The following is a 10,146-nucleotide window of genomic DNA, read 5'->3' as shown; positions in this document are numbered from 1 at the left end:
AGGGCCCCAGTTTGGGAGGGGCCTTGAGGAGGGGGATAGTGTGATGACCCATGGGCCTTGTAGTCCTGCTCAGGACATTGTAATCCCTGATGAAGAAGAAAACTTGGGTTTTTTACCTTCCCAGTCAGAACTGGAATCTTCTCAGCCAGATCTTTCCCAGGCAGATCTGGGAACCTTGCACCTGCAAGAAAGTTGTGTCCCAGAAGTATGTCAAACAAACCCAGAGCCCACATCTCCCGTGTTCTTGCGCCGTGAGTTTTGTAAACAACAGAGGGGTTTGGAAGCAGCTTCGCGCAGGAGTGCTAGAATTGCAGCTAAGAATGTAGCCAATTAAGACTGCTTTCCGTGAGAATCTTTAGGGAGTCAAACATCTGGTCCCAGAGTTTAGCTTTCGTTTCTGGTTCCCAGAGAACTGCTTCGGCGAGAAAGTTAGACTCTATATAGGTGTTTTACCCGCGTAGTAACTTCGCGGAGTCAATTCGTCACCCTCCGGAGCGAGTTGTGTCTGGACAGCTCGCTCCGTTTCAAGCCTCGTTCCTGCTCAAGCCTTGCCCTGCTTTCCAGCCTTCGCTCCAGTTTCCAGCCTTAGTTTACCTACGGACCTTGCTTGTTTTCCAGGACTATACCTTGCCTTGTATCACGGATTTTACCAAGTTATTCCACGGACCTTGTTCTTGTTCCTTGTCACCTTGTTCCACGTTTTAAGCCTTGCTTCAAGTATCAAGTTATTTCCTAGCCTTGCTCAAGTTTATGGACTAAAGGACCTTGTCATCTCCCCTCACTTTGCCTGGCAAAGTGAGTGTTTCGGTTATTGGATTACAACTTTGGATCATAATATTTCATATTGGACATTGCTTTTTTGGACTAATTTTGACCTTTCCTGAAAGGTCTGCTTCTGAACTAACTTTTACATTTATTTTTATTAATCTTATATATTTCCTTAATAAAGATATTAGATAGAATCTGGCCTCTGCGTATGGTTATTGGTGCTCTGTAGCCTGGGTCGCGACAGCTTATCCCAGATTTTCTGGCAGTGCAGACTCATATAATCCATTTCAAACCAGATAACCTGAGATCAGAACCTGGGATATAAGTGAAGGGACCATAAGCCAGAAAATAGTAAACTTTTGCCTATGTAGCTTTGCCTCTGCATATGCCCCTCCTTTCCTGTGAGCTGGTGCCTTTCTCCAGAAATTTCCAAGGAGAGAAGAAAGTTCAGAGTAAACAAGTTAGGTCATTGGTATCACTTGTGCCAAAGTAGGTGTGGAAGGTGAGGAGGACCCACAGCCATTGGTCAATTTTAGATAAGACAAAGGTATATATTCTTTGCTTGCTGCGACATGCTTTTGCTACGGCCATTTGCATAGTACGGCTGTTCTGCCTTATCATAGCTATGATAATAAAATTTGCTTTTTGCATCTCTCACGAGACTGGGTTTTTTGCCTGATTTCCCTCCTGAGCCAGGATCCTTTGAAGGTAATTGTCTTACATAAAGACAGTGTGAAAGGGGATGATGAGATTTGTAGTTCAATGTGTTCTGGAGCACAAGATTGGAGAAGGCAATTGTAGACACTCTCATCAATCTCTGTGGAGGGCAGAGGCCTATCACTTTCAAGGCACCCTCTTGCCCTTTCCTTCGGCTCAGTCTCACTGCTTCATTGGTGGCATCCAGGCATCATGTTTCGCTTGGGAACTGTGAAAGGCTTTGTCCTGATGGGTACAGTTGGCAATGGGTTGCTCTTTGTCTTCCTGCAGGCATTTTGAGAGTGGACTAAGGCCAGGAAATCTTTAGAGTCACTCAACTGAGCCAGGAAAGAACTTGGAATATCTGTCACCTCCAGTTTTCCTTGGCATTAGACTTTGACACTCCAAGAAGAGTTTTTCAAGGCGAGCCCTTGGGTGATTCACCTCTCTGTGTACCTAAGTATTACACACCACGAACGAGCATTTCAATACGTATTTTTAATACACATTTTAGCCCTTTCAAGGCTAGCCAATTTGATCTAGTCATTCATTCAGTTTATTACTTTCACTCTCTTAAAGGGAGTCCTGTTTTTAGCTTGGTTCTCTTTTGGTTGCACTGTGAATCCATAAGTGCTGGAGATATTTTGCTGATGGAGACAAAGGATCAGGTGGTAGACACATAACACATTCTGGATAGACAATAAAACCTGAGTAATAGCTGAATTTTGCCTCCATCCTCACAATGGAGCAGTGTTCTGCATCTCCACCACAATTTGAAAACAACACATTTCTTTTGAGAGTGCACCACAGTTCTGTCATCCAACATAAAGAACAGTTGTGGGGCTATTCCTGAAGCCCATTTCCAAATCTGCTGTTTGGTCATCTCAACTGACTAGTTGGTCAGCTTCTGTGTCCACTTCTCTCCACCAGCACAACCTGAAACCTTGATCTTCAGCTCAGAAACAACTGCTGTTGAAGTTGTAGCTCTTGTTGTTGTTGTTGTTGTTGTATGACATCAGGTCATTTCTATCCTATGGAAACCCTAAGGCGAACCCTTCCCGACATTTCTTGACAAGATTTCCTCAGAAGAGATTTGCCATTGTCTTTTCCATAGGCTAAGGTTAATCTACACTGCCATATAATTAAAAGCAGATAATCTGGATTTTATATGGCAGTGTAGAAGGGGCCTAATCTGAGATTTAAAAGCTGGCCTCCCAGAACACTAGTCCCCTATTTATTTTCCACCTACAGTAGACCAGTTGAATCCAATTGTAAGGTCCCTTCTACTTTGCCATATAAAATCCAGATTATCTGATTTGAACTGGATTATATGGAGGTATGGACTCAGGTCCCTTCTACACTGCCGTATAATCCAGATTATCAAATCAGATAATCCACATTATCTGCTTTGAACTGGATTATATGAGTCTACACTGCCATATAATCTAAATTATCCAATTAGATAATCCACATTATCTGATTTGATCTAAATTATATGAATCGACACTGCCATATAATCCAGTTCAAGACAGACAATCTGGATTTTATATGGCAGTGTAGAAGGAACCTCATATAATCCAGTTCAAAGCAGAGAACCTGGGATCAGAATCTGGGGCTCCTTCTGCACGGCCATATAAAATCCAGATTATCTTCTTTGAACTGGATTATATGCCAGTGTAGACTCATATATTCCATCTCAAAGCAGATAATGTAGATTATGTGTTTTGATAATCTGGATTATGGCCTGGGATATAGCTGCTTTGAGTCACCTACAGAGGAGATAAAACAGGATAATAATAGTAATAATAATAATAATAATAATAATAATAATAATAATAATAATAGGGGGCCCCAGTGGCGCAGTGTGTTAAAGCGCTGAGCTGCTGAACTTGCAGATTGAAAGGTTTCAGGTTCGAATTCGAGGAGCGGAGTGAACGCCCACTGTTAGCCCAGCTTCTGCCAACCTAGCAGTTCGAAAACATGCAAATGTGAGTAGATCAATAGGTATCATGCCAGCGGGAAGGTAATGGCGTTCCATGTAGTCATGCCGGCCACATGATCTTGGAGGTGTCTATGGACAACACCGGCTCTTTGGCTTAGAAATGGAGGTGAGCACCAGCCCTCAGAGTGGGATACAACTGGACTTAACATCAGGGGAAAACCTTTACCTTACCTTTACCTAATAATAATAATAATATAGGACAGTGTAGAAGGGGCCTAAATTCATATGGGCTAAAAAAAGAACACATACTGTGTGAATGTATACAGCTTCCTCTTTTCCATATGGGTTTATTACTGCTTTTGCATCTCGTGGTGCTGTGCCTGTTGAATTACAGGCAGAGGATCACTGTTGGAATAAGATTTTTGAAAATTGCAACTTGCAGTTATGATCCAACACTCTAGCCACTACCTTATCCTAATTCTTTTTCTAACTAGAATAGTCTCCTCAGTTCAATGCTGAGATAAGCAACTGGAGTTTGTTGGAATGAATAATTGGATTTACTTTAAAGTTGCTCAACACATTGGGGAGGGTTTATTTGGTGTGTGTTTGCTTAGCAAAAGTACAAATAAATTGTTGCTGCTATGTGCTTTCCGGTCTATGGTGACCCTATAATGGAATTTGCTTGGCAAGATTGATTCAGAGGACGTTTATCATTGCAAATCCTCTAAGACTGAGAAAATGTGACCTGTCCAAGGTCACCAAGTTGGTTTCCGTGACTGGACCCCTGGTCTCCCAGAACTCAAAACATTATACCACACCAGTTCTTTTGCTGCTATAGCAGCAGTAAATTTCAATTCAGAAATCCATAGTGTTGTATTAACCTCAGGCCAACCCAAGAGGTGCACAAATCTGGTCAAACTTTTGCTGTGGTCCAATCTCTTCTTCAGGCCAGAGGTTACCAAAAAAAAAAAAGCCATCAAGGAAAGCAGAAGAAGCTTGCTCTTAAAGTCCTGTGGTCTCCTGGGTGTCATTTTGGGATGTAATGAGGAGGAAAGACCTGCAGATTGTCAGAAAGGCATATTAGTTTTCACCCCAGATGGCCCCTGGGCTGGCTGGAACCGGAAAAGCAATAGAAGACAATCAACATTTATCGACAAAGGGCGCTGGGGGACTGCAAAGCTTGGACTGATTTGTCTGCCTTTTTAGGGTTGGCCTAATCGAAGTATTACCACCATATGGATTGTAGGATTGGTCTTATTTGCAGTCAGCGCAACTCCCCTGTGTTTTAAATGTAGGGGAAACTCTGTGGCCTCTTCTACACTGCCATAAAAAATCCAGGTTATTTTATTTGAACTGGATTATATGGCAGTGTGGACTCACATAATGCAGTTCAAAGGAAATGATATGGATTGTCTGCTTTGACAATGTGGATTATATGGCAGTGTAGAAGGGGCTTGTGAGTGTCAAAACTGGTTTTTAATAATAATAATAATAATAATAATAATAATAATAATAATAATAATAATAATAATAAAAATGATGTTGACCGGCTATATCTGCCTAGAAGATCAGGGGGCAGAGGACTCTTACAAATAAAACAAGCAGTCAAAGAGAAGAACATGCCCTGGCAGAATATGTAAAACAAAGTGAAGAACCTGCTTTGATTGAAGTCAAAAATCAGAAACTCCTCAAAGCACAGCAGACAAAAAACCAGTACAAGAAAACCGCACTACAAACTAGAGCTGATAGCTGGCACAACATGGAAAGTTCCTTGACAAAATTGAAGGAAAAGCTGATAAGGAGAAGACCTGGCTATGGCTCACAAATGGGACCCTGAAGAAGGAGACAGAAGGCCTGATCCTTGCAGCCCAGGAGCAAGACATCAGAACAAATGCAATTAAGGCCAAGATCGAAAAATCAGCTGATGACCCAAAATGCAGACTCTGCAAGGAAACCGACGAAACCATGGATCATATCCTCAGTTGCTGTAAGAAAATTGCACAGACAGACTACAAACAGAGGCACAACTATGTGGCCCAAATGATTCATTGGAACTTATGCCTCAAGTACCACCTCCCAGCAGCAAAGAACTGGTGGGATCACAAACCTGCAAAAGTATTGGAAAATGAGCACGCAAAGATACTGTGGGACTTCCGAATCCAGACTGACAAAGTTCTGGAACACAACACACCAGACATCACAGTTGTGGAAAAGAAAAAGGTTTAGATCATTGATGTTGCCATCCCAGGTGACAGTCGCATTGATGAAAAACAACAGGAAAAGCTCAGCCGCTATCAGGACCTCAAGATTAAACTTCAAAGACTCTGGCAGAAACCAGTGCAGGTGGTCCCGGTGGTGATGGGCACACTGAGTGCCGTGCCAAAAGATCTCAGCCGGCATTTGGAAACAATAGACATTGACAAAATTACGATCTGCCAACTGCAAAAGGCCACCCTACTGGGATCTGTGCGCATCATCCGAAAATACATCACACAGTCCTAGACACTTGGGAAGTGTTCGACTTGTGATTTTGTGATACAAAATCCAGCATATCTATCTTGTTTGCTGTGTCATAATAAAATAATAATAATACAGTAGAGTCTCACTTATCCAACATAAACGGGCCAGTGGAACGTTGGATAAGCGAATATGTTGGATAATAAGGAGAGATTAAGAAAAAGCCTATTAAACATCAAAATATGCAGTGGTTATGATTTTACAAATTAAGCACCAAAACATCATGTTATACAACAAATTTGACAGAAAAAGTAGTTCATTACACATTAATGCTATGTAGTAATTACTGTATTTACAAATTTAGCACCAAAATATCACAGTGCATTGAAAACATTGACTACAAAAATGCGTTGGATAATCCAGAACGTTGGATAAGTGAGACTCTACTGTAATAATAATAATAATAATAATAATAATAATAATAATAATAATAATGAAAAATATGGGTTATTTATCCCTTCATCCCTAACGTGGCCCAATGTAGAAGCACATTTCTGAATTTGTAATATTTGTGTAGAAGAAGATTTGTGTAGATTTCAGCTAATGTAGTTTACCATGCTACTCCTGGGGTCTGTTCACATTACAAAGTATAGTGTGTTATCATTCCACTTTAACTGCCATGATTCTGTCCAGTAGAATCCTGGGACTGGTAATTTAGAGAAGAGCATTTAGAATTTTCAGCTGGAGAGTTTGGTAAAGGTCTGGGCAAACTTCGTCCCTCCAGGTGTTTTGGACTTCAACTCCTACAATTCCTGATAGCCTACTGGCTGGTTTAGTACCTCATCAAACTACAAATCCCAGGATTCAATAGGATGGAACCATAGCAGTTAAAGTGGAATCATAACACTATAATTGTTTCATGTGGACAGGCCCATCAAGTTACCAGAATGCCATTGCTACCCTCTTTACCACTAACTCTTTCTCAGGAGAGTTGCTGTGAGTTTTCCGGGCTGTATGGCCATGTTCCAGACGCATTCTCTTCTGACGTTTCTCCCACATCTACGGCAGAGTGAGGTATATTGGAAACTAGGCAAGGGAGGTTTATATATCTGTGGAATATCCAGGGTGGGAGAAAGAACTCTTGTCTGTTGGGGGCAAGTGTGAATGTTGCAATTAATCACCTTGATTAACATTGAAAAGCCTTGCAGCTTCAAGGCCTGGCTGATTCCTTCCTGGGGGAATCCTTTGTTGGGATGTGTTAGCTGGGCCTGATGGAGCCCCCGGTGGCGTAGTGGGTTAAAGCCTTGTGACTTGAAGGTTGGGTTGCTGACCTGAAGGCTGCCAGGTTTGAATCCAACCTGGGGAGAGCTCGGATGAGCTCCCTCTATCAGCTCCAGCTCCATGCGGGGACATGAGAGAAGCTTCCCACAAGGATGGTAAAACATCAAACCATTTGGCCATCCCCTGGGCAACATCCTTGCAGATGGCCAATTCTCTCACACCAGAAGCGACTTGCAGCTCCTGACACAGAAAAAAATAAATTCTGGGCCTGATTGTTTCATGCCTGGAATTCCTCTGTTTACAGAGTGTTGTTCTTTATTTACTGTCCTAATTTTAGAATTTTCAATATTATGTGTTATGTTATGTATTTTATTTTGTTCTTTTGTAATTACCTGGGGTTGTCCCCATGTTAGCCTTCAGGGAGATGGAAGCGGAGTACAAAAATAAAGTTGTTGTTGTTGTTGTTGTTGTTGTTGTTGTTGTTGTTGTTGTTATCTCTTTTTGAATGCAAGGCCAAGAACAAGCCAGGAAAGTAAAGACAAAGCTTGTTGTATTTTGCTCAATGAGGCTGGATCTATACCAGTGGTTCTCAACCTGTGGGTACCCAGATGTTTTGATAATCTGGATTATATGGCAGCCTCAATTGTGAGAGGAAACCCTTATGGTTTTGTTCTGAGGAAATAATAGAATCATCCAACTATCTGTGTATCTGTGTGTTTGAGGTGGTGAATTATTAAGCTATTCTTTACATGGCTACTCAGAAATCAGTCCAATGAGGATAAGGGAATCTACAATCTCAATAAGCCATTTTTCATGCTCTTCCTTCCAAAATATTTCTAACACTTTGGCTTCATTTGTTAAGCAGAATATGGCTTAAACTATGGGGATGGAAACCATGCATCCTTCAAAATATTGGATTGCAAATTCCAGCAGCCTATCATGGATTTTATTGACTAGTAGCTGTCTCATCACACTAGAGCAGTGTGGTCCAACCTGTGGCCCACCAATTCATTTTTGTTGGTGGCTGCCTTTCTTACTGGAAAAATATGTTAATTACGCAATTAAATATTAATATTTTAATTATGTAATACAATATTAATTATGTAATTCGTTTTCTTTCTGGAATGTCTCTGCCCCTCACATTCCTATACTAAAGTTTGATTGGACCACACTGCACTAGAGCATGAATCCACTTTAAATCCAGTTTCTGTCTCCTGCAGAATTCTGGGGTTTGTAGTTGCCCAGTATCACCCAGTGGGTTTCCATGGCCAAGCAGGGATTCTAACAAACTTGGTCTCCATAATCTCCTGCAGTTATTGATTTGGGTTGAATGGGTTGTTGTATGTTTGACCATGTTCCAGAAGCATTCTCTCCTGACATTTCACCCACATCTATGGCAAGCATCCTCAGAGGTTGTGAGATATGGAGAAACTAAGCAAGAAAGGTTTGTGGATGTCCAGCCACCTCTACTGCGCCAGAGTTGTAGAAAGAGATGTTCAGGATCAATACAGGGCGGAGGGGAACTGGAACTATGGGACTCGCACATGCATGACCCTTGGTAGCTCCCTGAGAGAAGGACCAGGTCCATGTTTTTTGACTAAAATATTCTCCTCACCATTGGATAGTGAGAAGGTTTTCCCTTTCTCCCCTCTCAGTCCACCCCACTTACCTCCCCATCTCCAAAAGCTGGGAGAAGAGTTTCTTAGGCCTCATCTACACTGCCATATAATCCAGTTTGTGAACCCAGATTATCTGCTTTGAACTGGTTTATATGGCAGTGTATATTTATACAATTCTGGGATCAGATACTGGATTATGTGGCAGTGTAGATCCATCCTCACACCCCAACTACACTGCCATATAAAATCCAGATTATCATCTTTGAACTGGATTATATTAGTCTACACTGCCATTTAATGCAGTTCAAAGCAGATAATCTGAATTTTATATGGCAGTGAAGAAGAGACCCCAGGTTCTGATCCCAGGTTATCTGCTTTGAACTGTATTATATGAGGTCCCTTCTACACTGCTATATAAAATCCAGATAATATGCTTTGGACTGGATTATATGGCAGTTTAGACTCATATAATCAAGTTCAAAGCAGAAATACATGATAAAACTAAAACTCTCATAATTCCACCACATTGACCATGGCAGTTCAAAGCAGTGTCAAATTGCATTCATTCTACAGTGTCAATGCACCCCATGGTCAATGGGACTTACTCTTAGCAAGTGCATAGGAAGGGAAATACCTCATTATGACATTGTTAGTAAGTGAAATTTTATATGAAAAACTTCCTGCTTGGAGGCTGGAGTTGGTATCTCATTCAGACATGATTTTAAAGTCTTGTCTCTCTAAGTAGGGACACTTTCCCTCCTTTTAAAGTACATTTTTTAAGCAGGAGCTATTTTCCCAGAGTTTTACAGTGAGGATTACAATGGATTGAAAGAAAGGAAAAATTGAGCAAGTCGGGACTCCTAAAATTTGTAGCCAAGGTTGAATTATTATTATTATTATTATTATTATTATTATTATTATTATTATTATTATTATTAATAATAATAATAATAATAATAATAATTTTCTTTCATGGGAGGACTATCCAACAATGGAGATGTACTGATAAAAGATTCTCCACCAATATTTTCAAAGACTTTCTCTGGATCTACACTGCCATATAATATAATCCGGTTCAAAGCATCCGGATTTTTTGAATCTACAGCGACATATAATTCAGATTATATGGATGATCCGGATTAATATAATCCGTTCAAAGTAGATGATCCGGATTATCTGCTTAGAACCGGATTATATTAATCCGGATTATTTGAATCTACAGCGACATATAATTCAGATTATATGGATAATCCGGATTAATATAATCCGTTCGAAGTAGATGATCCGGATTATCTGTTTAGAACCGAATTATATTAATCCGGATTTTCTGAGTCTATTGTGCCATATAATCAAGTTCCAAGCAGGATTGTATATGGCAGTGTA

The sequence above is a fragment of the Anolis carolinensis genome, chromosome 5, assembly GCF_035594765.1.
Source record: "Anolis carolinensis isolate JA03-04 chromosome 5, rAnoCar3.1.pri, whole genome shotgun sequence".
Taxonomy (NCBI): domain Eukaryota; kingdom Metazoa; phylum Chordata; class Lepidosauria; order Squamata; family Dactyloidae; genus Anolis; species Anolis carolinensis.
The sequence above is the reverse complement of the archived record's forward strand: the minus strand, read 5'-3'. Positions refer to the sequence as shown.